At 38.4% G+C, this 26,333-nt stretch overlaps 1 pseudogene; it reads left to right on the top strand.

The window, feature by feature from the left end:
* Positions 1 to 26,333, top strand: part of LOC115427537 (GDNF family receptor alpha-4-like) — a 109,899-nt pseudogene that overhangs the window by 44,933 nt on the left and 38,633 nt on the right.

Genomic DNA, 26,333 nt, shown 5'->3' with positions numbered 1-26,333 from the left:
AGGTGTGGATGGTACAACAGAAGTAGTTTATCTATACAAGAGAAAAACTGATAGTGAATCATATGAGGATCTGAAAGGGTTACTTTGAGTTTTGCACTGGGTTTATAACATAATCAAAGCCTGCCTAAAAGTCCTTATCCATTTCTGTATGAATTATATTTAGAATATTTCCCCACTTTATCTTGCAGTGTTGCAGTGTACAGTGTTCTTAAACCAGCCACATTTTCCTGACTGCAGCCTGTATTATTTGTGTCACTGTAGTGGTGTAATAATTTATTTCTAATAATAAATTCATTGATAGAGGAAGGAATCTTACAGTGAATAATCACCTTCTACTGTGAGTCCGGTGTTTCCAAATACAGTGATATATTTAACAGCATCTGACTGAAGGACACATGGACTGAATACTTGTGATTAGAGAGATTTTTTTTCACGTATTTGTTGATTTTTATTTGCATTATCTCCACACTGATGTGCTTCATTACAAATGAGTCATATTGTTGTCTTCCTAACCATAAACCATAACCAAAGTACTTTTTTCAGATTTTTGATGAAATATAGAAAACCATAAACTAGAAATTACATATTTGATGATTAGGCAAAAAAAAAGTTGTTTTTGTCAAAACATTTATTTAGGAAGGTGAAGCTATGATTCTGTTAAAATCTCACAGTCCTGTTTTACTTTTAGTATAACTTTAATCTGTTAGATTATAGATAGAAAGTTCGTATAATTCAAATAACCTATGAAGTCTCCAAACAATCTGACTTGGATAGCAGACAAAATACATTTTCATGCATAATGGGGGCCAACGAACAGAGAGATGAATGGACAAATCTTCTTATGAAGATTTGTGGATACATCTAAAAATACCTCATAGTCTGTGCTGCTGTGGAAAGGTGTGACTGAGTTATGACACATCCCTGTAACATAAGAGCCTACCGGGTTTAAAGGGTTTCAAATGTAACGTTTCCCACCCGGTGGATATGGAAAGAGTATGAAAAAAGTGTCTGAGAGTCAGTGACTGTTGGCACTGGAAAGTTGGTGGCCAGTAGCCACTAGGGTTGAGCAGTTTAGTCTGATGTGTAGACAAAATGTTCGGATGTGGCGCTCCACAAAGGCTGTTTGCTCAACCAACAATGTTTTATGTATGTGGTTAGTCTTTCATCAGCACACTCAGTATTCAATTTACATACTGTCTACTGATCCGGCACTGAATGTTAAGCTGTTTATGCTCTCTCAGCCACTTTATTCTGACACCATGATGTGTGTGTGTAGAAGACTATGTGTGTCTTAGACAGATTGCTTTGCCCCCCTCCCCTGTGTTTGTGCAGTATTGTGTTCTGGTAATAATGATGGGTTCTGTGCCTCCCAGTCTGCCTCCCAGCAGGACACACACATAAAAGGGTCCTTCTCAGGCCAACCGTGTGTGTGTGTGTGTGTGTGTGTGTGTGTGTGTATATGGGTGTGTGTACGTGCACATCTTAGTGCAATTCTAAGAACATCATTTTTGGCGATGCATGCTGATTGTACCTCACACTGTGCGCGTGTCCAACCCATCAAGGTTCACATTGGTACGCTCGCTCTCTGTCTCTGCCTCTATCCCTCTCACTCTTCCACCTCTCCCCTTTTCCATCTATGTTTCCGTTCCCCTATTTCTCCTCCCCATATGACATTTCTGCTGTCCTCAGACAACTTTTCTGCACTTCAGCTATTGGATTTTACCAGGGGAGCCTCTCCTTTTTTTGCTATTGCAAATCGAAGCAGCTGCACTTGAGAAACAACAGTTCTTCTTGGACAAACTTTGAGTCCAACAAAATAAATTAAAATAAGCTTACTACAGAAGTTTGCTCATGCCTGAATCTTGGCTGAAACTTGGCTGAGGAGCGTTTAGTGTAAGCTGCCACCACTGCTATAAACATTAATAGAGCTGGGTGCATGGAAAAAATATACACCGCTTGGCAAAAAATATCTCCTCCTGCATAGATCCCTCCAATGGCTAATTACTGATTATCAGGTTTGAACTACAAGTTCTTTAACCATAAGTGGCACAGTGAGTAGCATTAGTTTGATAGATAACATAAAGATTGGACTGTGTTTCAATGGAAAAAGGTCATGTGATCTGATGAGTCCAGACTGACCCTGTTCCAGAGAGATGGCCATCAGGGTGACAGGAGAGGTGTATGAAGTGATTACCCATCATGCCTAGGGCCTACAGTACAGGCCTGTGGGGCAGTGGTATGATCTGGGAGCGCTTCAGTTGGTTAGGCCCAGGTTCAAGGCTATGCGTCCAGAAATGTCAGAAGTATGTTGTGACATTGCATAAACTACAGCGAACGCCTGCCATACTCAAAGCCAAATACTTCTAACACAAGTCTAACAAGAGTCTTTTTTAACTTATCTGGTTCAGTATTAAATTGGACATCAGACTGTTTATAATTAGTGGAAGAACCATAATGTCACCCACTGGTTTCTAAACTGTTTTGAAGTCAGTCGTTTGTGGGTTGGCTGATTTTGGAGTTGAAAGTGGACATACTTGGTCAGAAGAAGGTGGAGCTGCAGGAGTATGAGGGGTCAGACCAATTTCAAGGGGTCACGGGTGACCAAATGCTAAAAGCTCGCTTCCTGACTGAGTAAAAATGTAAACTTTATCAAACATAGCATAACATCATCATTTTACCACAGTGGAGCTGTCTGCTAGGATTAAAATGCCTTTACATAACTGCATTAAAGCTCTGAAAGTCTAAACTCAGCATGTGAGTGAACCATCATACAAAGCTTGTCACAGCAGACCCTCTATTCGACCTGAGAGATCTTATTAATGGAGGACAACTTTAAGCATAACTCACCTTGCTAGAGGTTCAGAATAGGCCTGTAACGGTACACATACCAAATCGAACCATTTCAGTACACACCTATTCCGTTTGGTACACAGCTGTATAGAAATGCACAGTATGTTGAGAAAAAGGAACAAAAGACGTCGGCCGATGTGGAACTTTAAATCCATGCAAGTTCCACACTGACATATTGAAGGAGCACACATTGACCCGAAATACGAAATAGCAGCTGATATACAAGGTAAAAAAAAAGCCAACAAATATTATGTCAACCTGGAAGGAAGAGACAGAAGACCCTCCACCCTCATTACAGGCCCGTTTGGGATCATTCGGGTTCAGGTGAAAGACAACCGCCTATGTCCAGTAGCTGTCAAACACTTACACTTACTCTCTCTCTCTCTCTCTCTCTCTCTGTCTCACATTCACACACACACACACACACGCTGTATAATAGAGGAATAGAACCCGGGAGCTGGACATTGAAAGAAGGTAAAGTTTCACTTTTGTTTCACGCCAGCATTAGTTACATTACTTATGGACCACACTCACACGTATTTTGCCCCCCACCACCACCACCACCACAAAAAAAAAAAAAAAAAAATCCCCCCTCTGTGTTTTCAACAAATCACACCCTGCATACACACACACACACACACACACACACACACACACACACACACACACACACACACACACACACAAATACACAAAGTGGCCTAAACAGTTTGTTCTCTGTCCTAAAATAAATAATTTGGTTAATACCAGTTTGCCCTCTTGTTAATATGACACTTCATGTGGAATTTTTTTTTTTTTTTTTTTTGTTATTTTTATGCAGAATGTGAACTGACGTTCTGTCAGTGATTAGATGTCTGCTGTTTGTTCAAAACTACCTTTCAGGGAAAAGTGCAATACTAATGTTTAAAATACATTTAGTAATATTTACCTCTGCCAAGGAGGTTATGTTTTTGCTGGCATTGGTTTGTCTGTCTGTCTGTCCATGTGCAAGATAACTCAAAAAGTTATGGACGGATTTGGATGAAAATTTCAGGAAATGCTGATACTGGCACAAGGAACAAATGATTAAATTTTGGTGGTGATGGGGCGAGGGGCAGATCTTCCTTGGCAGAGGTCTGAGCTCTCTGAGTGCTTTTGTAGTTTATTTATTTATTTTCTATTTGATTTATAGCAGCAGAATTATATTATTCCTGCTTTTCTATATTCTATGTCTTCAAAAATTGGGGGAAAATGTTAAAAAATTCATAATAATGCAATTAAAGACATTTTGAGGGGTTTTCTTTCTTCCCGTACCAAACCGAAAAAAACAAACAAAAACAAACAAACAAACATTTATCGGTGCAAAATGTCCATGGGAAAAATCTGATATCATCAAAGATATTGTCAAACTTCTGTTTAAAAATCTTTTTCAAATGTAAATAATATTTCAAAGGAAATACAAGACAGAAGTGAAGTGAAATGAAGCTACAAGAATACATCCTCATTCCTAAAAATACTGTACTTAAAATCAAGCCCTGTAGCACAGAACTGGGCGAACGCACACATTTGACCAAGTAGTCCAGAAACAGGATAATGCATTTTGTGTTGCGTTGGGGGTAAGGAACTAATGTGCGAATGCATTTTGCGTTGTGTTGGTTGTTAATGAACAAAGAGTGAGCCCAGAAATGGAATAGTACAAAATGCATGAAATGGACGCATTTTGCGTTGCACTGGGCCGAACGATTTAACGAGCCAGTGTAGAAACGAGCCCCTGGTTGATCTCAGGAAGTGGCTGAAAGTCCGTCATCATTCTGTGAACTCTCAGCTGAATGTTGTGTTTTTCATATTGCTCAACTGTTTTGAAAATTTTGTCTGTACTTAACCTGAAACACATATATTATCATTTATTATCTTTGAATATTGTGCAGATAAGGCATTACTGCATTACTACATGCAGTCTGATGTGGCAGATTCAAATTCTTGTCGAGGATTTATTCATACATCACTAACTGTCCAATGAATATCTGAGTTCATGTTCACTGGTGTTTGTAGTTTGCTTTACATCAGTATGAACAGGAAGCAGTGCAGTACAGACATCAAGTTGAATGTTTCACCATTGTCTTCTCCTAACTCTGTCGGTGTAATGTCCTTACCTTATAATTTGCCCTCTTTTAACCCTGTGACACTCTAGAACATCACTGCTCTGCTGCACAAAATGAAACCCCTCCTCTTCACCTACGAATGTCCTCCCAACCAAGCCGCTTAAAACAGTCTTCAATTCAATTGGTCCCTATCTTGTGAATTTGATAAATCTGTCACTTTTGACTAGTGTGGTTCCAAGCTTTTTACCCTCAGCCACACTGGCCACAGGTTTTTGTCATCAGTTGGTTGTCTCACCCGTCCAAAAACTTTGCCATGCACTGATAAATCAGGCCACTGGGGGCAGTAGTGAGCCTGATAAGTCAGGCCAAGGGTTTTCAAGTGCGTACGTTATGTTTTAAACATGCAGTTGTTCAACCTGCACTTAAAAGTCAACTCTGGACCCATCACTTGACAGGAATTCATATCAAGTAGTACAAAACCTTTTAGATATTATGTTCAACTATGCTGAAATAAATTTGGAGTAAAATAATGAAAAGTCTCTGTTTATTGACATGAGAATACGGTAACACGTGGACAGGCTGCCATAGTAACATGTGGATGACTCTTTACCATTGTATGCATCACCTAATATGTATCAAAAGATCATTACTTTCTGAAAGTTTCACTCAAATATCGAATTTTAAGGAACTTAAAAATTAAAAATTGGTATTTTTGTGGTAACACATGGACAGGGCATCACAAACTCACAAATGTTCAAACTCATAAATATCAATAATATTCACAAAATAAAAAATCTAATACTGAAATGTAACAGTCCTCTATATAATCAACAGATTGAATAAATGTTCACAGATTTCACATATAATTTTTAGCGTCAAATTCGAGTCCTATTTTTATGTCTGAGGCATGGCTATGGTGTAAAAAGTACAATCGATAAAATGGGTTGTAACTTTTTTCTACAAATGGTATTTTTAAAAGGATAACAGTTCCATAAAATAGAGATCTTTCGCTAAAAAATGAGCCCACTTGATAAATGATGTGTGCAGATTTACTTTTTCATGTTGATGTTAACTTTCACTTGATCGGACCCTCCTGTTTTTCCTTGCTGTGGCCCAGGCAGTATCCCTTTCTTTGAGAAGGCTTCCAATTTCCTTCAGCCTGCCCCAGGGCAGCTGTGGCTACAGATGTAGTTTACCACCACCAGAGTGTCAGTGTGTGAGTGAATGATCAATGGATCAAAATGTAAAACACTTTGGGTGCCCTTAAAAAGCGCTATAGAAATCCAATCCATTGTTATTATTAATTTCAGTGGAAAACCAGGGGTGATTTCAGCCTTTTACCCTAAATTTTAGTGGGTCATCCAATAACTGAAGGGTTGGTGGTTCGAATCCCGCTCTGTCCATGTGCTGTTGTGTCCTTGGGCAAGACACTTCACCCTCCTTGCCTCCAGTGCTGCTCCTCACACTGGTGTATGAATACATATGAATGTTTGGTGGTGGTTGGAGGGGCCATAGGCACAGATTGGCAGCCGCGCCTCCGTCAGTCTGCCCCAGGGCAGCTGTGGATACAGATGTAGTTTACCACCACCAGAGGGAGAATGTGAGAGCGAATGAATAATGGATTTACTGTACGCGCTTTGAGTATGCGTTCATAGAAAAGCACTATATAAATCTAATCATCGTTATTATTATTATTATTATTATTATTATTATTATTATTATTATTATTATTATTATTATTAATTCACACAAAGGTGCATGCTTATTGATTAAGTTTAAAAGGCCCTCATGAAAATACTGCCATGTTTGCTCTACATTGTCAAAAAGAGAGAATCTGCACCACTTAAAACGCAATAGATCAGGAATATAAGCTTGCTCATTAAAATTTTTAAGATCTCTTTTGACCAAGATGCAAGGTTATGTTTTCAGTAATTTGATATCGCTGACAGTTGCAATGGCGCAGTGATCACTTCGGTCATATTTCAAAATATCTGTGTCAATATACTTCTATGGGGCATTAGTCAGAATTAGGTCAAGCAGTGGTGACCTTGTGTGGTGTTTCGTATGTGGTTGGGGGGACTCTCACTTAACTGGGTGAGATTTAAAGTCACAGACAGACCTCAGGCTATCACATGATGGAGGATTGTTTTTATTTTACACAGTGTTTCAGTTTGGATCCCCTCCTCTGTGGGTTTTAGAGTTTCAGTCATCCATATTGATACTCATGCTGAAGTTCATATTTGTGGTTCCTATGTAACATTTGCTGTGAGGGAGCAGTACAGTATATTGGGTGCACCTCTATACATCAGGCTCTTACATGTGCAACAATACATGTTTGAAAGTGGAAATGCTATTGAAATCCAGTGACACCTGGTGAAATTATTTTTTGGTGGGGTGCAGTATCCAAATCAGTTTTCAGCTGCACTATAACCACATGTCCTCTAGGATACACCAAACTACATGCACCACTATTTTAAAATATTAATTAAATTTAAATTCAAATAAAAATACACAGTATGTGTTTTCAGTCATGCATTTTTTTATATGTAAATTTCATCTGTCTGTCCTTCAAACAGGGCGACACGGTGGTGCCCTGGATAGCACTGTGCCTTACAGCAAGAAGGTCCTGGGTTCGATTCCAACACCAGTTGACGTGGGGCAGGACCTTTCTGTGTGGAGTTTGCATGTTCTCCCCATGTCTGCGTGGGTTCTCTCTGGGTACTCTGGCTTCCTCCCACAATCCAAAGACATGCACTGATAGGTTGATTGGTTAATCTAAATTGCCCATAAGTGTGAATGTGAGAGTGATTGTTTGTCTCTATATGTCAGCCCTGCGATGAACTGGGGAAATGTCCAGGGTGTACCCCGCCTTTGCCCGTAAGTAGCTGGGATAGGCTCCAAGAGACCCCCGTGACCCTTGTGAGGATAAAGCGGGTTCAGAGAATGAATGAATGAATGAATGTCCTTCAAACATGTAACTTTTTGTATGACTCTATTGTTAAAGTCAGGCATGTCCCTGACAAGGGTCTTTTCCACTGATAATATGGACAACGGATTTTGAACAGCAGTGAAGGTAGTGCGGGTAGATCGCATGGAACTGAAAAAACAGAACATCAGTGTAAGGGTAAAAGACATCTGTAAAGCTACTCATGCTAGGATTTGAACCCTCACCTCCCACATCATTGTCATTTGTCTTTCCCACTGAGCTATCCAGCCACTCAGTCTTTGCCAAGTAGTATTGGTTATGCAGTATTTCGCTGATTCCATGTATGGGCTAGGTCTCGATTCTTTTTGGATGTGATATTTACTCCTGTGGGTGGTGCTTGGGTGAAATTGTTTTTCCCCGAGGCTCTCCTTTCTCTTGTATTGGAGGGGGTCTACTGCACATGCACTATTTATAATGAGAGTCTATTATGGTAAACGGAGAGCCTTGGGTGCAGATTTTTGCACCTCAAACAGGAAACGTGACTTGGCAGCTCGCTAAATGCCCAAAAACATTTTTAAACTACATGTGAAAGCAGATTATACATGGTACTCACAGGCTGTATCATGTATAGCTTGTTTATTTGAATATTAATGTTTTTGTTAAATTATCTTAGGTGATTCCTGTTGTTTCATATTTTTATTGATGTGCATACAAGAAAAAAGACAACAAACATTTTAGGTGATTCCTATTGTCTTCTTCATATGAGACAAGTGGGGCGATGCCCTAGCGCCCTCTTTTGATGAGCCACCACTGTTAAAATCTCTACACAGTTCGAAATAGCACACAAATCTGAAATGGCACCAAACAAATTTAAAGAGGAATCAATAATATATGCATTATACATCAAAAGAACAACAAAAAAGCACAATAACATGAGAATGTTCCTGGATCCTTAAAAAGTCTTAAATGTGATCGTTATAAAGTAAGGCCTTAATTATCTTTAAAACTGATAACTAATCCTGAAGTCTGACACTCAAAGGTCGTAAAAATTCCACAGACAAAATAAATCCTACTGGTGTATTTGTTTTGGAAATCATTGTAAAGAACATTAATGATCAACACTAATCAATTGTGTGATTAGTGTTAATTTTATCATAATTGATTTGGGAATGAGTGGAGCCTCCAACAATCATTCATGGATTGACGGGTTCAGGTATGAGCTTTAGCAGCTTGAACAACAGTAGTAAAAACAGTCATGGAAAAATGGGAAATGTAATGGTTAAGACTGGTTCAAGGAAATCCCGTATCTATGAGGCCTGTGGTGCTGTTACTTTTGTGAATGCAGGGTCTAAAATTTAATCAAAAACACTGAAAAATGTCTGAAAAAGTAATAAATTTTTACTTCTACAAACCTGAAGATGCCTGAACACGGTAAATTTATCAATAAGCATCAAGGTGACAACTATAATAACTAACTAGAAAAGAACTCTGAGAGCGCAGACCTCCGCCAAGGCAGATCAGTGCCCCCCCCAATCACCACCAACATTTAATCAGTTGTTCCTTGTGCCAGTATCAGCATTTCCTGAAATTTTCAGCCAAATCCATTCATAACTTTTTGAGTTATCTTGCACACGTACATACAGACAGACAGACAGACTGACAGACAAACCAGTGCCAGCAAAAACATAACTTCCTTGGCGGAGGTAAAAATAACAGTGCTCTACTAGATTAAAAGAAGTGTTAGTATTAGAATGTTAGTTCTATTTATCTGTCAGTTACTTTTCTATATTGTCTATATCCAGAAATCTTTCATTTGCAGCTGTTAAATTGACATCCGCACACTTTTTTCCACAGAACAGTCTGCATCTCATTCTAATCAAGTCTGTGATCCACTTTTGGATTACAGCCTAAGAAAGGAGGTATTAAGGTCTTTTACCTCAGTGAGCACTTGTGGATATGTTTCTCTATCAGAAGGTCATTGTTATTATCCAGAGCAGTGCATTCTCTGATATCTAATTGCATGATTTGCAATCAATGCTTATCTCCTCAGTAGCGGTAGACATGAGATTTTGAAGTGTGAGGCATAATGACATTTACCTGTGTATTTATGTGTGATTCTCTGGGTGTCGTTAGCTGCTTTGGCACAAATTTGCCTCGACACATGTTTAATAAAGAGCTCATATGTGATGAGTGTGACCTTTTCTCCTCCTCCTTCTTGCTTCTACTTTACTGTCTCTTTTTAACACATCGTATTCCATGTCTTCTGTATGTCCTTTAGGTGTGTTGCCGTACTTGGCACCTGCCTTCCCCTTCCCCCCTCCTCCCACTGATTGTGTTGAAGCTCATCGGGTGTGCTCTGCAGACCCCCAGTGCGAGGCCTTGTACCGGGGCATGGATCTATGTGCAGCCGAGGCACAGGAGTCCCCGCTGGGGGAGCAGGCCACCACTGAATGCCTGGAGAGACAGGATGCTCTGTTGTCCAAACACCCTGCTCTGCTAGTCTGCAAGTGCCAGCGTGGCTTCCGTAAAGAGGAACAGTGCCTGCACATTTACTGGAGGGTTCGCCTGCTGCCAGGTCAGTCAGAGCTCAGTAACGGTGGATCAGGGAGACTTAAAGGCTACTCTCTATGTGGATGCATATCTAAAGCTGGATTTCATCCATATTTTAGCAATGCTAAAGGGTGTAGCCCTGGCAGTGTATTAACAAATGGTTGTCCACTACTGTGGCTTGAACTGTATTTTGGAATAACCTCTAATGTTAACTGGAGGTGTTCCCATTACCCTAGATCACTTTGTACCTTCACATTACATATATTTTGCTGAAGCATTCATTTGTGGTCCCCAGAGGATCAATCCCACTTTTTCTGTACCAATATTCAACCAAAAATACTGAAATGAAATAACATCTGTTAGACCGAAAAATGGTAAGCTTTAACAAGCATTAATAAATGTAACAGACAGGGTAACTTTTTAACTTAGTGGCTTATTGACTTACAGTCCAGCTGTCTGCTAGGAAAAAAAAATTATATAACATACACTCACAGTCAATGAAAACTTTGAGACCATATTTTTCGACATAATTTTTTATTTTGAAACCCTAAACTGGAATTTTTTCTTATGAATCATTTGTTTAGGACATTGGCATACAGAAACAAAAATCTAAAGTTTCAAGAATAATTTCAAAACAAAAAACTTAACAAAAGAAAATGGCACCTGCCAAACACAAAGTCACTACAGTCAATACCGGGTATGGCCTCCGTTTGCTTCGATGCAGGCGGCGATCCATTGGCGCATGCTGTGGACTAGGTGTCGTGTTGTGGCGCTCAATCAGGTTTCTGATTGTGGGTTGGGAACAGCCCATACGCCTGGCTATATCACTGTAGTTCAAACCGGCCTCCACCATACCCAGTGCCCGGAGGTGTTGTTCACACGATAGATGTGACATAATGCCGTTCACTGGACTTACAATGGTGGCCTTTTTTGGGCCTTTATATAGGCCTTCAAAACCAATCCTCAAATTGTGCAGATACCCACTGAGTATTGCTCAATGTGTATTTGGTCCACTTTTGCAGAGACCAACCCATGTGCAATGAACCGTGACAACATGAGAACTCATCATTATCTCAACTACCCGAGCACTAAGTCATCAATAAATCCACAATGAATAATTACAACCCCCCTACAAGTAGAAATATGCATACATTTCTACCTCAAAGTTTGTATTGACTGTTAGTATACATTTAATTCAATAGATGGAAGCTCATAAAGTCTAATTCAGCAGGCAATAGGCTGTACTTCCAACCATAACACAACAGACATCAAAGTCTTAATTGAAGACTCTGGTGCTAAAACCACTGAAGTCACATTTTGGACAATTCAAGTTGAGCATATAAACATGCTGTATTTGTTTAGGTAAGTCCACCCTAAAAACTTTTTTTGTGACTTCAGCACTTTTAGCACCAGGGTTTCAATTTCCCTAAAATCTTATTAATAGTCCAAATAACATAAGAACAGAGTGACTCCAGTAATTTAAGACATATGTTCTGAATAAGTCTATAGACTACATTCACACATGGACATTTTCCTCTGACATCTCACTCGTGGTGGGAGGATCAAATATATTGCTAGCAAAAAGATAAGGTCAGATAAGGCTGGATGCAAGTCATATAAATGCAGGGATTTGACAAATTGCTATAATTTCACAGCTTCAATATTGGTCAGTAAATAAAAAGACAACAGACAGCTAATGTCTGGATAGACATAGGAGCATATTTTGAAGTAAGAACATTACTGATAGTGTCACATGAATTTAGGAAAGGCCTAAATCCATCCATCCGTCCGTCCATCCGTCTGTCCGTCCATCCATCCATCCATCCATCCATCCATCCATCCATCCATCCATCCATCCAATCCTTTTTATGAACCACTTGGTACTTGTGAGGTTGTGGGGCCTATCCTGACAACCAGCAGACAAGGGCGGGGTAATACTGACGTGTTGCCAGTTCATGGGAGAGCAGATGCATAAATGAATTCTGAAAAGTGCGTTTCAGGTGAAAAGATAGCAAGGGGAATGAGATGTGTCAGAATTAATTTACTGCTCTCCTACTGGATCAGCTAAGTTGTCTGAGTGGTCGACTGCTATCATTAGCTATTGTCTAATGTAGTAATGCAATAATGGTTGTTTTAATTTAGAATTTAGCTCGGTATCCCTCCTGATGTTCAACATCCCGTGAAAAGATTTGTCAGATGTTCTATGTTTATATGATTTAATCACAGAATTATCACGTCATACTTTTCATAACAGCATTTGCAGCATTTAGCTTCACATCCTGAACATGATGTTTGAGGAAATATGGTCATTTGGAGAACAGGCTTTTTGGAGCCAATACCTAATGGCCATCAGTGGTATTGCACATTTAAATACTTCCACATTGGCATCACTTTGGAGCTGAGGCCATTGCCCCTTGGACATCATGTCTTAATCATTATAATACTGCTATGTTCAATTGACTAAGCCACAATACTCCATTAGGCCCTTTTCCATCAAATTATCAGGAACTTTTATTTCCAGGACTTATTTCAGATTCAGATATTTTTATTCATGCACAGAGAAAGAAAAATATATATACATGAGCAGTTTATAACAGATGTACATGAAAGGGAACCCCAAGAAAGCAAGAGTGTTTATAGATAGGGGACCCAAGCAACCAACAATATCCTCACCCCCCTTCCCTCTCAACCCCCACCCCCCACCCCCAATGACATACCTACATATTCATCACCACCCACTCACGGGGAGTCATCGACACACACCCCACACAAGCAACCTACACAAGCGTCCACACAATCACACATAGGTACACATACACACACATACTCAGACAGCAACAGTTCCAAAAAAAATACATGATTCTGACAGAGATTATATTATGCATAGGAAGACAGAAGTTTCTTTCTAACATTTTTTTGAAGGCAGAAAGGGATTGTGATAATTTAATAAACCCATCTAGCTCATTCCAAATCTGCAGACACCTGCAAACAACACTCAGGCTGGTACCCATTACCTGGGTAAAAGAATTCCTGGTAATCTGTGTGCTTTGCGTTTCCACCACGCCCCAAAGTTCAGGGTAATTTATTCAAATCAGGCTGATGACATGGGAGTGGTATAAGAAACTACACTACACCTCCAGTCCACTAGGTGGCAGTAAGAAGAAGAAGCTGAAGGCCCAAAAACACAACGAAACTATAAACGGCGACTGACAAGCACACATCATTGTTTGTGCAACACAGTACCCCCAGGATGGAGGACGCCCAAGTTTTCTTATGTTTTACTACATCGATCTGAATGGGAAAGACGACAGACGTTATTTGTAAAGACATTTGTGAACACCCTACACACACACACGCACGCACACACGCACGCACGCACGCACACACACACACACACACACACACACACACACAAGATTGAAAAAAATTCTAAAATCATCAGCTAAGTTTCAGCCCCATAAACTTGTCACAGTTGCAGTATTCAAACATGTTTTATCTGAGCATGTGACAGGTACAGTTCATGTACATCAGGAACTAAGCTCTAGCACCATAAATGACAATAATTTAAGTGGGCAGTTTTGGTTTTACATTTACTGGTTGTCAAATCACTTAATCCATCTGGAATACATTTTAGGTGAAATTAACCATCATTACATGTCCTTAATTTTTATTTAAAATGGTTTAGAGCATGTATTTTCACCTTCTCAGTCATTAAACTAAATCACGTCCAACTTTAAGTGTGATGATTGGTCCTTTTTTCCTTCTCCGTTGTTTTATAGGTAAAGTCCAGGTTCAACCCTAAAGTCATACAGATTTACTCAAATGCCTGCATTTAATTCTACTGCATATTACTTAAAAAGTACTTATACTCTACTATATTTTAATGCTTTGTAAATGAACAGACAATATTAGGTTAGATTTTTTTTTTAAATTTTTTTAAAATAAAAAAACACAAACAAAATTTGCAAAAAAAAACAAGGTGCCTTGAGATTCAAAAGGAAATAAATATCTGTGAAAGGTTTGAGCTCCTGGCCAAGTGTCTGGACCAGCTGGTTCAGGACAGCCAGCTGAGATGGTCATACCATTTGTTTGTTTGGTGGTCGGATCCACTGCGGTCCTTTTCTTCTGCGGTCCGTTCCTTCAGCTTGTCTCATATTTGTTTAGGCATGTGTCTTACATTTGGCTCCGCCATCTTGTTGGCTAATTTTGCATAAACTCAATCATTTCATGTCGTCAAAGTCCTCTGAATTTCCTCCTCCGCAAATATGCTCAAAAGAGCCTGGACCTCGTCATCTGTCCACTTGTAGCTTCTCTTTTGGTCCATTTTCTGAATGATCAAAAGAGCTTGTGGAAATGAAATGAACAAAACAAAGTTTGCTGCCGCACAGTGGCTTAATGGCGGGTGAATGGAATGCGGAACGCTGCAAGTGTAGTCCACCAGTCAGCATTCTCCAGCACACAGCCCCGCCCCTCAAGAATTCCACATGATCTGAAAAGCACTACCTCCCTACCAGGAACTTCTTCAGGGAAAGTTTGGGGGTGAGGGAAAGATTTTTACCTGGGTAATTTAGATGGAAACACACCAGGGTTTTTCAAGTTCCGGCTAATGCTCAAAGATTCTGAAAAAGTTCCTGCAGTGGAAAAGGGCCTATTATTTATTAATCTCAGCCTGTTCAGCATGCAATAGACATTAGGACATCCACATTTATACATTTACAGTTGCACCAAACAATGTTTTTCACAGATTTCTTGTATAACTTTCAACTCTCTTCATCACTTTCTTTATGGAGTAGTATGATGACATCTTGTTGAACAACTTATTCACATTTATTTCCATTTCATATTAACTATTATACACTTTATTATTTAATCTGAACACCTCAGACCAAGTGCAATTCTGATTTTCACTTTGACTGCCAACATGTGTCTTCCAAGTTAAGGCTCATGTTAAGACGAGATCTAATCAGGACACTGTCTCTTTCCCACACATGAAGAAGCATATTGATTATACTGGTGTGATGTGTACTTTTTTTTTTTTTTTTAATTCAACCATTATTTAACCAGATAAAGTCCCATCAAGATCAAGAGGTCAGCAGCAAACCATGATGAAAAACAGGTTAAAACATTGGTGATAACAATAAATTAAACAAACAGGCAATAATTTAATATATATCACTAAGCTTTTCTCCTGCACTGCCATCAGTAATTTAGTGTACATCAGTAAGTGAACTAACACTAGCCAGCAGACTCCTCCTCCCCTGTGGCCTATTAGTCAGTAGAGCATTAGTGTAATTACACACTCTTCAGTTCCTAACACTGCTAGGCTGCTCTAGCGTGTCATTACCATAAATATATAGCCTAGAATAGGATTTACATACATAAACACTTTACATGCCATTACATTCTTGACTGAGTTTGTTCTTTGGAGTGTGTTTAAATAATTTGCAGGAACAATCCTCTTGTCCACCAGTCAATCAAGGCTCTGCTAAATGGCTTTCACCACTGGACAAAACCTGCCTCCAATAACACAAGTATATGTCCACTTTGAGTTTGTTCTCCCTCATTTTGTATGATGTGATGGAATTAAAGTTAGACCATTAGTTAGTCTGATATCTCAAGGCAGGTTTTATTATGTTACAATTGGTTGGCTATTAAAAATCCTATGCCAGGGTTTATATGGTGTATTATATAACAAATAACATTACAGAAGGCAGGATGTCATGATATTTGTTCAGCAAAACACTTGTTACTGCACAGAAATCACTCTAAAACAAAAGGCCAGGATTCATCAGGTCTACAACCAGTCCAGACCTTTATCCCACTGAGAATCTGCTGGTTGTGCAGGACAAAAGTTTATGCGGTGTTCTGGCTCTTCCATCATCAATCATTAAGTTCTTGGCAAAAACAAAAAAGAAGCAACTCTAGATGGAAATAAGTGTTGTGACATTTATTGAGTATTTATGGAGTAGAGGTAGTGGCATTTCAAACACTACTGATAGAAGATGTACCAAACTAAAGGTTTCCACATATTATATACACATAATATGTAAATAATATGAATTTAATTTTTAATACTATATTTATATAAATATTTCTATAAATACCAAATTTCTTACTTTTCTCTTATATTCATTTTTCACTCGTTTGCCTTTTCTTTGTACCTGTCTTTTTCTCCGCACTTGCTTGTTGTATGTTCCTGCTGTTAACTGTTAAATTTTCCCATGGTGGGATAAATAAAGTCTGCGATGTGGGAGATGACCTCATTAAATTTCAGGACCATGGATAAAGGCCGATCACACCAACATGGGACAGGATTTATGGCGAACGGGCAACTCAAACAGACTGTAAAACGGAACAAAGCTAATTGATTAAGATTTCAAATCATGTCAAAATAATTCAGGCTTTTCTGTTGGTCTGCAGCATTTCACTCTTCTTTTATCCACATCTCTGCAAACTTCTGAGCAGGAAATGAATGCATGTATGGTCCACTAACAGCGATGAGGAGAAGAGTGTGGACACGTTCATTCTGTTGCGCTCATCAGTGAGGATGTGATTCATGCACTGAATCCACGTTCGCACTCTGTTGTTGGCAAGGGGTGCATGGAGACAGCAGAAAACGCTGTGTGGAGATTGTCTCCTTGGACTCCGTGGCATTTAAATTTTTGAAAGTCTTTCAGAAGCAAAGGAATGTCTGAGACCTCAGCAGCAAGGGTTTTTTGAATGGTGACAAGTTTGTCATCCTCAAACACCATCCGCTCTGTCCTCGTCTGATGGCCAGCTGGAGGGGTTGAGCGCAGCACAAGCAGCAATTCAATACAAATACAATGTATTTTTGTGCATGGGGATGTTCACGAACTCCGACTACTGACAGTTCGGTTCAGGTGAAAGTTAGTGCCAGCAATGTAGGCTATACATGTAAGAAAACTCAGTCATGGCCTGCCTGTTACTTTGTTTGGTTTTTAATCATTGATGAGGTTGCCCCCCCAAGGATGGAATTCATTCAGCAGAAGCAGGGATGTAAAAACCAGAAGGGGAGGGGGGGGACTGATCCCACCCATCCTCCCCAACAAATCGCATCCTGGTAATGCATCTCCAGCAAAAGGCTGGAAAAGTAAGTGGTACCAAGAAGAGACATCTGGAGGAACATTTGGCCTCTAATGAGATTAACTGGCACCAGGTCAAAGAGGCAGAGTCTCTCAGAGGTAAAGATCGGCAGAAGATCTTCAATATGTGAAAATCCACAAATTATGGATTAATTTAATTGAAGAATAATTTTTCAACATAAAAATGTAAAGATCATGAAAATCTCATCATCATAATCAAAGGATTCTGAGAATCTGGAGACATCTGTGTGTGTTTAAGGTGCAAGGCTAGAATTCAGTATTAGATGCCTGTGATTTTCCGACTGTTAGGCTGCCGTCTTTTAAAACTAGATGAGATTTTGTGTTGAAAATCATTGCATGGACTCAGGAATACTTCCAGAAATCACTGTCTGTGCACACAGTTCACCTTACCATCTACAAGTGCTGGTTAAGTCTCTATCATGTTAAGTGGGGTCGTTCATTTGCTGTTGCTGCTCCAAAACTGAGGAACTTGTTGCCTCCTGACTTGCAAGTCCTCACTGACCTGCCCCTGTTCAAGTCCAGGTTAAAGACTCAACTGTTTAGACTGGCTTTAACCCTTAGCACTGAGACACTATTAGGTTTGAATCTGTGGTCTGTTTTATCAATGTGTGTTGTGTCCTATTGTTTTATGCATATTTATGGTACTTGATAACCTGTTTTTTATCTTATAATTTAATCATGCTTTTAGATGTAAAGCACTTTGGGCTTCGTTATGTTGTTGTAAAGTGCTATAGAAATAAACTTTGATTGATTGATGTTAAGAATAAACCGTATGTGAACATAATCCTGAAAATCCACCATCTTGTCTGAGCCAAAGCTCCTTTAAGTTGACTGAGGCAAAGTGGAAAACTGGACTACAAAGTGGAAATGGACCATCTGACTTGTATCAGGGCTCATTTCAAAGCCTGCATCTCTGACGGTAATGGGGCATACGTTTGTGCCTATGGAATGGGCAGCTTGCACATTTAGAAAGGTGCTATCAATACAATCGTCAAGATATAAGCAGGTTTCAGAACAACATATGCTCCTATCAAGATCTTTTTCAGGGAAAGCCCTCAATACTTAAGAAAGATAATGCTAAACCACATACTACCCTATCCCAGTTCAGGGCAGGACAATATAAAGTAAGCTCAGCTTCTTTCCACTCCATATCAGACATAAAGTGTTGTTAAAGACACTTTAACATTGACATTTTTTTTGTTAACTTATTGCCTTCAATATTCTGGAGTGTTCCCTTTAAATTTGTCATTTCTCTTTGCCTCTTGTTCGCCTTTATATTTTATTCCTACTTATGTTCAAAATAAAGTTTATGATCATCATCATCATCATCATCATCATCATCATCACCACCTGGTCTGCCTGCAGTCCACATCTCTTCACCAACTGAAAATATTGGGCACATTGTGAACTGAAAAATACTACAAATAAGACCCATGACCCATATCAGAGAAGAATTAGACAGCATTTTTCTCCATAAGTTCTGTCAACTGGTCTCCTCACTTCCCAGACATTTATGGACTGACTTTTTAAAACTGAAGGTGTGAAACAAGTGGTTCACAAAAACATGTAAAGTGCTGTAAAACAAACACGGAGATGCACAGAAAAGGCATCAGGTTTTGAGTTCTGATGTTGACAATGAAAAGTAATTTAAACATGTTAATTTTCACTATTTTCAGTCTACTATGGATTTGTAGTTATCAAGGTTTAATATTATATCCCATAATATATACATGTGACTAGGGGTGTAAGAAATATTGGTTCTGCAATATATCGCGATATTTCATTTCACAGTACTGTATCGATATCAAGAAGCACTGTATCAATATTTTTAGGTATTTATTCAGATGCAGATTTGTGGATGTTCATTTTAGTTTTTTTTTGTTTTTCTTATATTTTATTTATTTATTTATTTATTATTATTTAACACTCTTTTACTACTCTCTTTTACTCTTTTACGTTTTTTTAATGTCTGTTGGGATTGCACAAGCATAATGTTCTGATGTTAGTTGTGAACTAATAGAATATGAACATTTGAACAGGATCTTAAACTGTAACGTCTGTAAAACATTATTTCAGTTTGAACACAGGAACATTTTGTGATATAACATTGAATCCTGTTGTGATCAAATAAAAATATGTTTAGTATTTGTGTATATTTCTGGTCTAATTCAAAGAAATAATCATTTTTAAAAAGAAACAAACCAAAAATTGGCTTTTTAACAGTATCCTAATATATCGTAATATATTGTATGGTGATCCTAGTATTGTGATTTGTATCGTATCGCCAGATTCTTGCCAATACACAGCCTTACATATGACTGAACTGACCCTAAGTTCACTTCACACAGAAATAGCCAAAACAAAGGTCCTTCAAAGACCTACTTCAGACCTTTATACTCTGAGGATATTTCAGAATCTGGAGTTTTTCCACTTTTATTTATTTATTTTATCCACGTTATCTGTTTTTCTGTTGGAGAAAAAAAATATGTGGCCTTTTGCCATCTCTTCAGGTCTCCATTAACGGAGACTTATAGGGTGAGGAGCAACTTTTAATTCTTGGAAAGAGGAGCTCAGTTCTGTTATGTGAAACCTCTTATCAGTCCACAACTTTTGTAACGTACTGTCTTTTCAGCGACTGATTTTCAACAACTGATTTATTGTAACACTGTCATCACAGATTAGTGGCCAAGGCAGATCATCAGATACATCTTTAAATCATTGATTTCAGAATTTTCTTTCTTTCTTTCTTTCTAAAATTACATTATATTTACACTACCAGTCGATAGTTTGGACTCGCCTTCTCATTTAAATGACATGAGATGGACCGCAGATGGCTAACAAGTGCTTGGCATCACTTACAACTCCTTCAGGACTTTTGGAAAACATTTCCGATGACTACCTCATGAAGCTCATCGAGAGAATTACAAGAATGTGCGAAGCAGTAATCAAAGCAAAATGTGGCTATTATGAAAATCTAAAATATAAAACATGCTTTAAGTTATGTCACACTTTTTTTAACTGCATAAGTCCATATGTGTTCATTCATAGTTTTGATGCCTTCAGTGAGACTCTACAATGTAAATAGTTGTGAAGATAAAGAAAACCCAGGTGAGTCCAAACTTTTGACAGGTAGTGTATATACTGAATTGAACTTTTTTTATTATTATTATTTGACAGTCAGTTGGAGTTGTTGATTGCAAATGTGCATCAGTTCTACACATCAGCTCTTGGTCTCCTTGATTTGGTATCTGCCCTGAATCCAAAATAAAAGCTAACTGATAATTGTAGGGGTGTGCGATATGACAATAGTAGATCATGAACTACTAGAACATATCAACATCTGACAAAGCAGAGAGATTGTCGAATTGGGGGGGTTTATACGGGGGTACATTCCATGCTGTACGTACCCCACAGAGAGTACGCGCACACCATATGATGTACAAAGTGAAAGTGAAAGTGAAGACTTGAGTCTCCCGCTGTTGTGCAGCTCATTTTCCTTTTCCCTACCTTCAGAAACTTTAATTTGAAGAGGCAGGATGCTTGTTTAAGGGGACATTGTCCCCTCTGGCAGTTATTACTTTACCCCACATATCTATGTAAAACTAATCCCATCCAAATAGAGCTTTTGAATAATGTATGACAACCCTATGAACCTATTCAATCAGCTGAAGAGACAGCATCCAAACAGTATGAGAGAAAATTGAACTAGAAGAGCAGCCACACCACAGCCAGAGGCAACAGGTAGTGTTAAACAAAAGCCAACAACTTCAATGCAAGCATTTATACTGAACAAAAATATATTTTTTCATATTTTTCCATTTTTCATGAGCTGAACTGAAAGATCTAAAACTTTTTCTGTGTACACACAAGGTTTATTTCTCTCAAATATTGTTCACAAATCTGTCTAAATTTGTGTTAGTGAACACTTCTTCTTTGCTGAGATAATCCATCCACCTCACAGGTGTGGCATATTAAGATGCTGATTAGACAGCAGGATTTTTGCACAGGTGTGCCTTAGGCTGGCCACAATAAAAGGCCACTCCAAAATGTGCAGTTTTATCACACAGCACAATACCACAGATGTCACAAGTTTTGAGGGAATATGCAATTGGCATGCTGACTTCAGGATTCTCCACCAGAGCTTTTGCCTGTGAACTGAATGTTCATTTCTCTACCATAAACCATCTCCAAAGCTGTTTCAGAGAATTCATGAAGAAGACTGTGCGAGGAAATGGTGGTCACACCAAATACTGACTGGTTTTCTGACCCCCCTGGACCACCCAATACAGTAAAAGTGCACATTTTAGAGTGGCCTTTTATTGTGGCCAGCCTAAGTCACACCTGTGCAATAATCCTGCTGTCTAATCAGCATCTTGATATGCCACAGCTGTGAGGTGGATGGATTATCTCAGCAAAGGACAAAGGAGAAGTGCTCACTAACACAGATTTAGACAAATTTATGAACAATATTTGAGAGAAATAGGCCTTTTGTGTACATAGAAAAAGTTTTAGATCTTTGTGTTTAGCTCATGAAAAATGGAAGCAAAAACAAAAGTCGTGCATTTATATTTTTGTTCAGTGTAGTAAAGGCACTCTTTATGGGAAGAGTACCAAATACCTTCCACATTGATCCTTTTTTGGAGCGCCTTGATTATTCTTCTTCTCATTTTGGACTTCTTCCTCCATCCAAGACCACCCAATACACTGAGTACCAGTTGAAAAACCAGAGCTACCAGCCACCTGTTCTGTAAACCTGGAGGATCATTGAAAACAGGCATTTCTTCATTGATAATTGTTCTCAATTCAGTTCAGTTTTATTTGTATAGCCCAATATCACAACAAGGTTATCTCAAAGGGCTTTACAGAGTCAGTTGGGTGTAAACATCAACAGTCAATAATCAGCAAGGAAAATGAGTAATGTCCAGGGCATCCCCCGTCCTTAGACCCTCCTTCTCAGCAAGGAAAAACTCAAAACCCAGTGGGAAAAGGGAGAAAACCTCGGGAGAACCACAGTGAAGGAGAGATCCACTCCCATGGACGGACAGGCTATAGATGCACCAGGACTGATGTAGTTCCAGTCTGCAAGGTTCTGTTTTGTTTTGTTTTTTTAACTTTTTATGTTTATTGAAAGTTACCTCAAAAACCAAGTGCAATAAAGTTCAAGAGTGCACATAGTCAGAGTGTTGTTTACATTTTAGTATGTTTATGTTCTTGGTACATGTTGCAAAATTGAACAAACTATTTAATTTGAAAATGTTCTCGAAGGTTCTTGGGCTAAATTGTCAGTTTTACTTTTTTCTTTTAAGGTTATTTTTAGATAGGGACATTTTGCGGTTGCACTGTTCAGAAACCTGCAAATTAGTCTCAAAGATCAATGTAAAGAATCGTGATAAAATCAAGATTGTGATTTTTTTTTTAATCGTGAGTTGATATTTTTGCCATATCGCCCACCCCAATGTCATTTTTCAGTTGCAGATTGAATATTTATTGGGAATGTCAGTTTAGTTTTATCGGCTAGTGGTTGGTGTTTATAGACTTGACTCTTTCTTCTTTTAACTAATTATAATAGTTTAGAATTTAGCAGCCTTTTTTTCCCTTTATCACTATTGTTTACAACAGTTTATTGTTGTAATTCTTTTTTTTTTAATTGTTTAATGAATTTCTTGTTCTCATCATCAACTGTTTTCTGCGTTACCTGGTTTATATTATCAGTGAAGCCTTTGCCTCAAAATAGATTAAATGTAGATTAAATAAAAGTTCACTGAATGAATTAATGGATGGATGAATGAAAAATAAAATCAAATCACATAAATGTCATCAGTTTAATCATGGTACAAATGTAACCCTATCCCCAACCCTAATCCTACTTCAAAAAAAAAAAAAGGGTTACAAGTGACTTTATCTAACACTCTTGTCATCAAAACTGTTGGCTGGTTGCATAATGCTCATTGTGACACTGTGAACTTAATTTTTTGCCAAAATACATCTTCCATCAAATGTATGTCTATTCTCCACATACCTGTTCTGTTTTATTGTAAATGATGCTGAACTGTGAGACAAAATGTTCTAAATTGTATTTGACCGACTGGAATAGGAAGTAACACGTTGTGGCACTAAGTGTTGTTTTGTTCAGTGCAGTTCAAACCTCTGTCTGGTTGGTGTGGAGAGTGATGAAGGTTGTTGACCTAATTTTTACTAAAGGTTTCATTGTGGCTATCTGTCAATGATGTCATATCCCCTTTAAAAATTAATCCTTTGATGCATGAATTATGAGAACCTTAGTCAAGATTTCTTTCCTGAGTGTTTTTATTCCTCTTTAGATTTTTTTTTTTTTTTTTTAATTAACCTATTTTTCACTGAGTACAAAAATTTCCACTCATTTGGACACCATGTGTTTAATTTTCGAAGCAAAGAAACATGTATTTAAAATGCATATCAGAAAGTGATATAGTGTGTGAAAACTATGGAAACAAAAGCATTTGTAATGCAGCTAATCTAATGTTTTCTCACTTTTTAGCATACTCTAATACTAGTTCTTACTCACTTCATGGAGATAATATAAAAAAACTAGAAGCACTCGGAGAGCGCAGATCTCCGCCAAGGCTGATCAGTGGGCCCCCCCGTGGGCCCCCCCACCCCGAATACCACCAAATTAATCATTTCTTCCTTATCCCATTTCCAACAAACCCTGAAAATTTCCTTCAAATCTGTCCATAACTTTTTGAGTTATGTTGCACACTAACGGACAGACAAACAAACAGACAGACAAACAAACAAACAAACCCTGGCAAAAACATAACCTCCTTGGCGGAGGTAATAAAAATAAGAAAACTGTTAATTACAGTCAAATAACAATTAGCAATTGATTTACACTCAAACATGTTAGTGCAGATCAGGTTTATCAAGAACAGCAAAGTTACAGTAATGGTATGAATGTTGGCTGATATGGAACTAAACAACAAAACCATGAATATACAAGAGAACAGCTGTAGAATAACTGTCCACTGTGGTTAGCAGTATGCATGAAAGGGTTAAATGCTTAACTTCAACATAACAGAAATAGATGCCACTAAATGTGAATAAAGATGAATCAAATGTTATTATGTTAAATTTTCTGTAAACACTGTCACACACACAAGATTTTCAAACAAACATCTCCCATGTTCCCACAACAATTCACTAACTACAGTGCATTTTGTATTGATTGGATTCACAGGCTCGTAGTAGCATAAATTTCATTATGTACTTTAAAGCCCAAAAGAACTCATTGGCTGTCAATCTGATTATATCACTAATGACCATCCAACAGTTTATTTAAGACACATGGAGTTGTGTCATTTGTCAAACTCCATTGTTTAACCAAATCGTTTGTCTTAGATTTCTATGCCCACTTGTGAATGATCCCTCTAATGCTTGTGTGTGTTCTATTTCCTCAGGGGAGGACGAGCTGGCAGTGTCTCCCTATGACAACACACTGATGGATACTCGCATGGCATCCTTAGTGTCAGGTAAAACCACTTTGACATGCACAGGGTCTCCAGTGTGGGCTGAGTTTTGAGCAGGTTGTTTGAGTCAGTGTCCATCACCGTCACACATGGAGTGTTTAATGGCAGAAGGTTCGATAGGTCTGTCATACTTGTCATCTGTCACATATACATAGAGAAGCTGTTCAGTGAATTACTTACTTCAGACATGTTAATCAATAAGTAGCAACTAGTAGAGAAATAGTTGCTAGTGACCAGCTCATTGAAGGGAATCTACACATCGATTACACTTCTTTCCAATATATGTTATCCAGGATTTGAACCCAGTACACTAGAACAACAAGAAGATGCACAGTAGACTACTGAGAATCTGGTTTTGACCAGCTCTATATGTAAAGTGTCATGAGTGAATTATTATTTTAATTTAGATAGTTGAATTCTTAAGTTTAATCACATATAGTCAGTATTAGTTAGGATTCCTTTGTTTCACTAGATTTTTTTGTTTCACTGGTTAGTGTTAAAGTTCTTAGGATAGCAGTGGGTCACGTCTTGGTCAACATACTAAACTGACAGATTTATGATTATAGGACTTAGATTTTACCTTAGGCACGCTTTTAAATACACATGCCCACATTAGGATGTAAACCACAGGAGATAAGATGTAACACACCATCAATATTGGGTTTTACATAGAGTTGAGGTACCACATCTGCTTGACTTCAGATGACACCAATCCATTTTCTGTGACCCAGCCCACTAGCACAAGAGGTCAGCCCAGAGTTTGGAGATCAGGTTACAAGGATTAAGTGATGTACATTGGAATGTCGGGGTCCATTTCCCTGTTTGGGGTGTGGATCCTCAGCTGAGTTTTTGTTTGTGGTCAGATCAAGTCAATAATAAATGTATAAGAATGAGACCTAAATGAATCCAGACTTATTCTTGGAGCTTCCAACAAAAGAATGCGTTAACATGAGATAACTTTTGTTATGATTTGGCGCTATATAAATAAAATTTGATTGATTGATTGATTGATTGAGTTTCCACAGTTTAAGCTCGCCTGTTGTAATGAGATAGACAGATAGATACTTTATTGATCCCGAGGGAAATTACAGTATTCAGCAGCTTTACATACAGCACAAGAAGACAAAACACAAACAGACCAGAACACAACAGTGGGTTAGTAGCCAGGTTGACATTAAGGTTAGTATACATACTCTAAGAGACACTTGCTAAAGAACTACTCTAAAAGGGCTTCCTGTACTGTAAATAAAGACTTCAGTGGTGGTATGTAAGTGGTATATAATGGTATATAAGAAGT

The sequence above is a fragment of the Sphaeramia orbicularis genome, chromosome 10 (genome assembly GCF_902148855.1).
Source record: "Sphaeramia orbicularis chromosome 10, fSphaOr1.1, whole genome shotgun sequence".
NCBI classification, from domain to species: Eukaryota; Metazoa; Chordata; class Actinopteri; order Kurtiformes; family Apogonidae; genus Sphaeramia; species Sphaeramia orbicularis.
The sequence above is the reverse complement of the archived record's forward strand: the minus strand, read 5'-3'. Positions and strand labels throughout refer to the sequence as shown.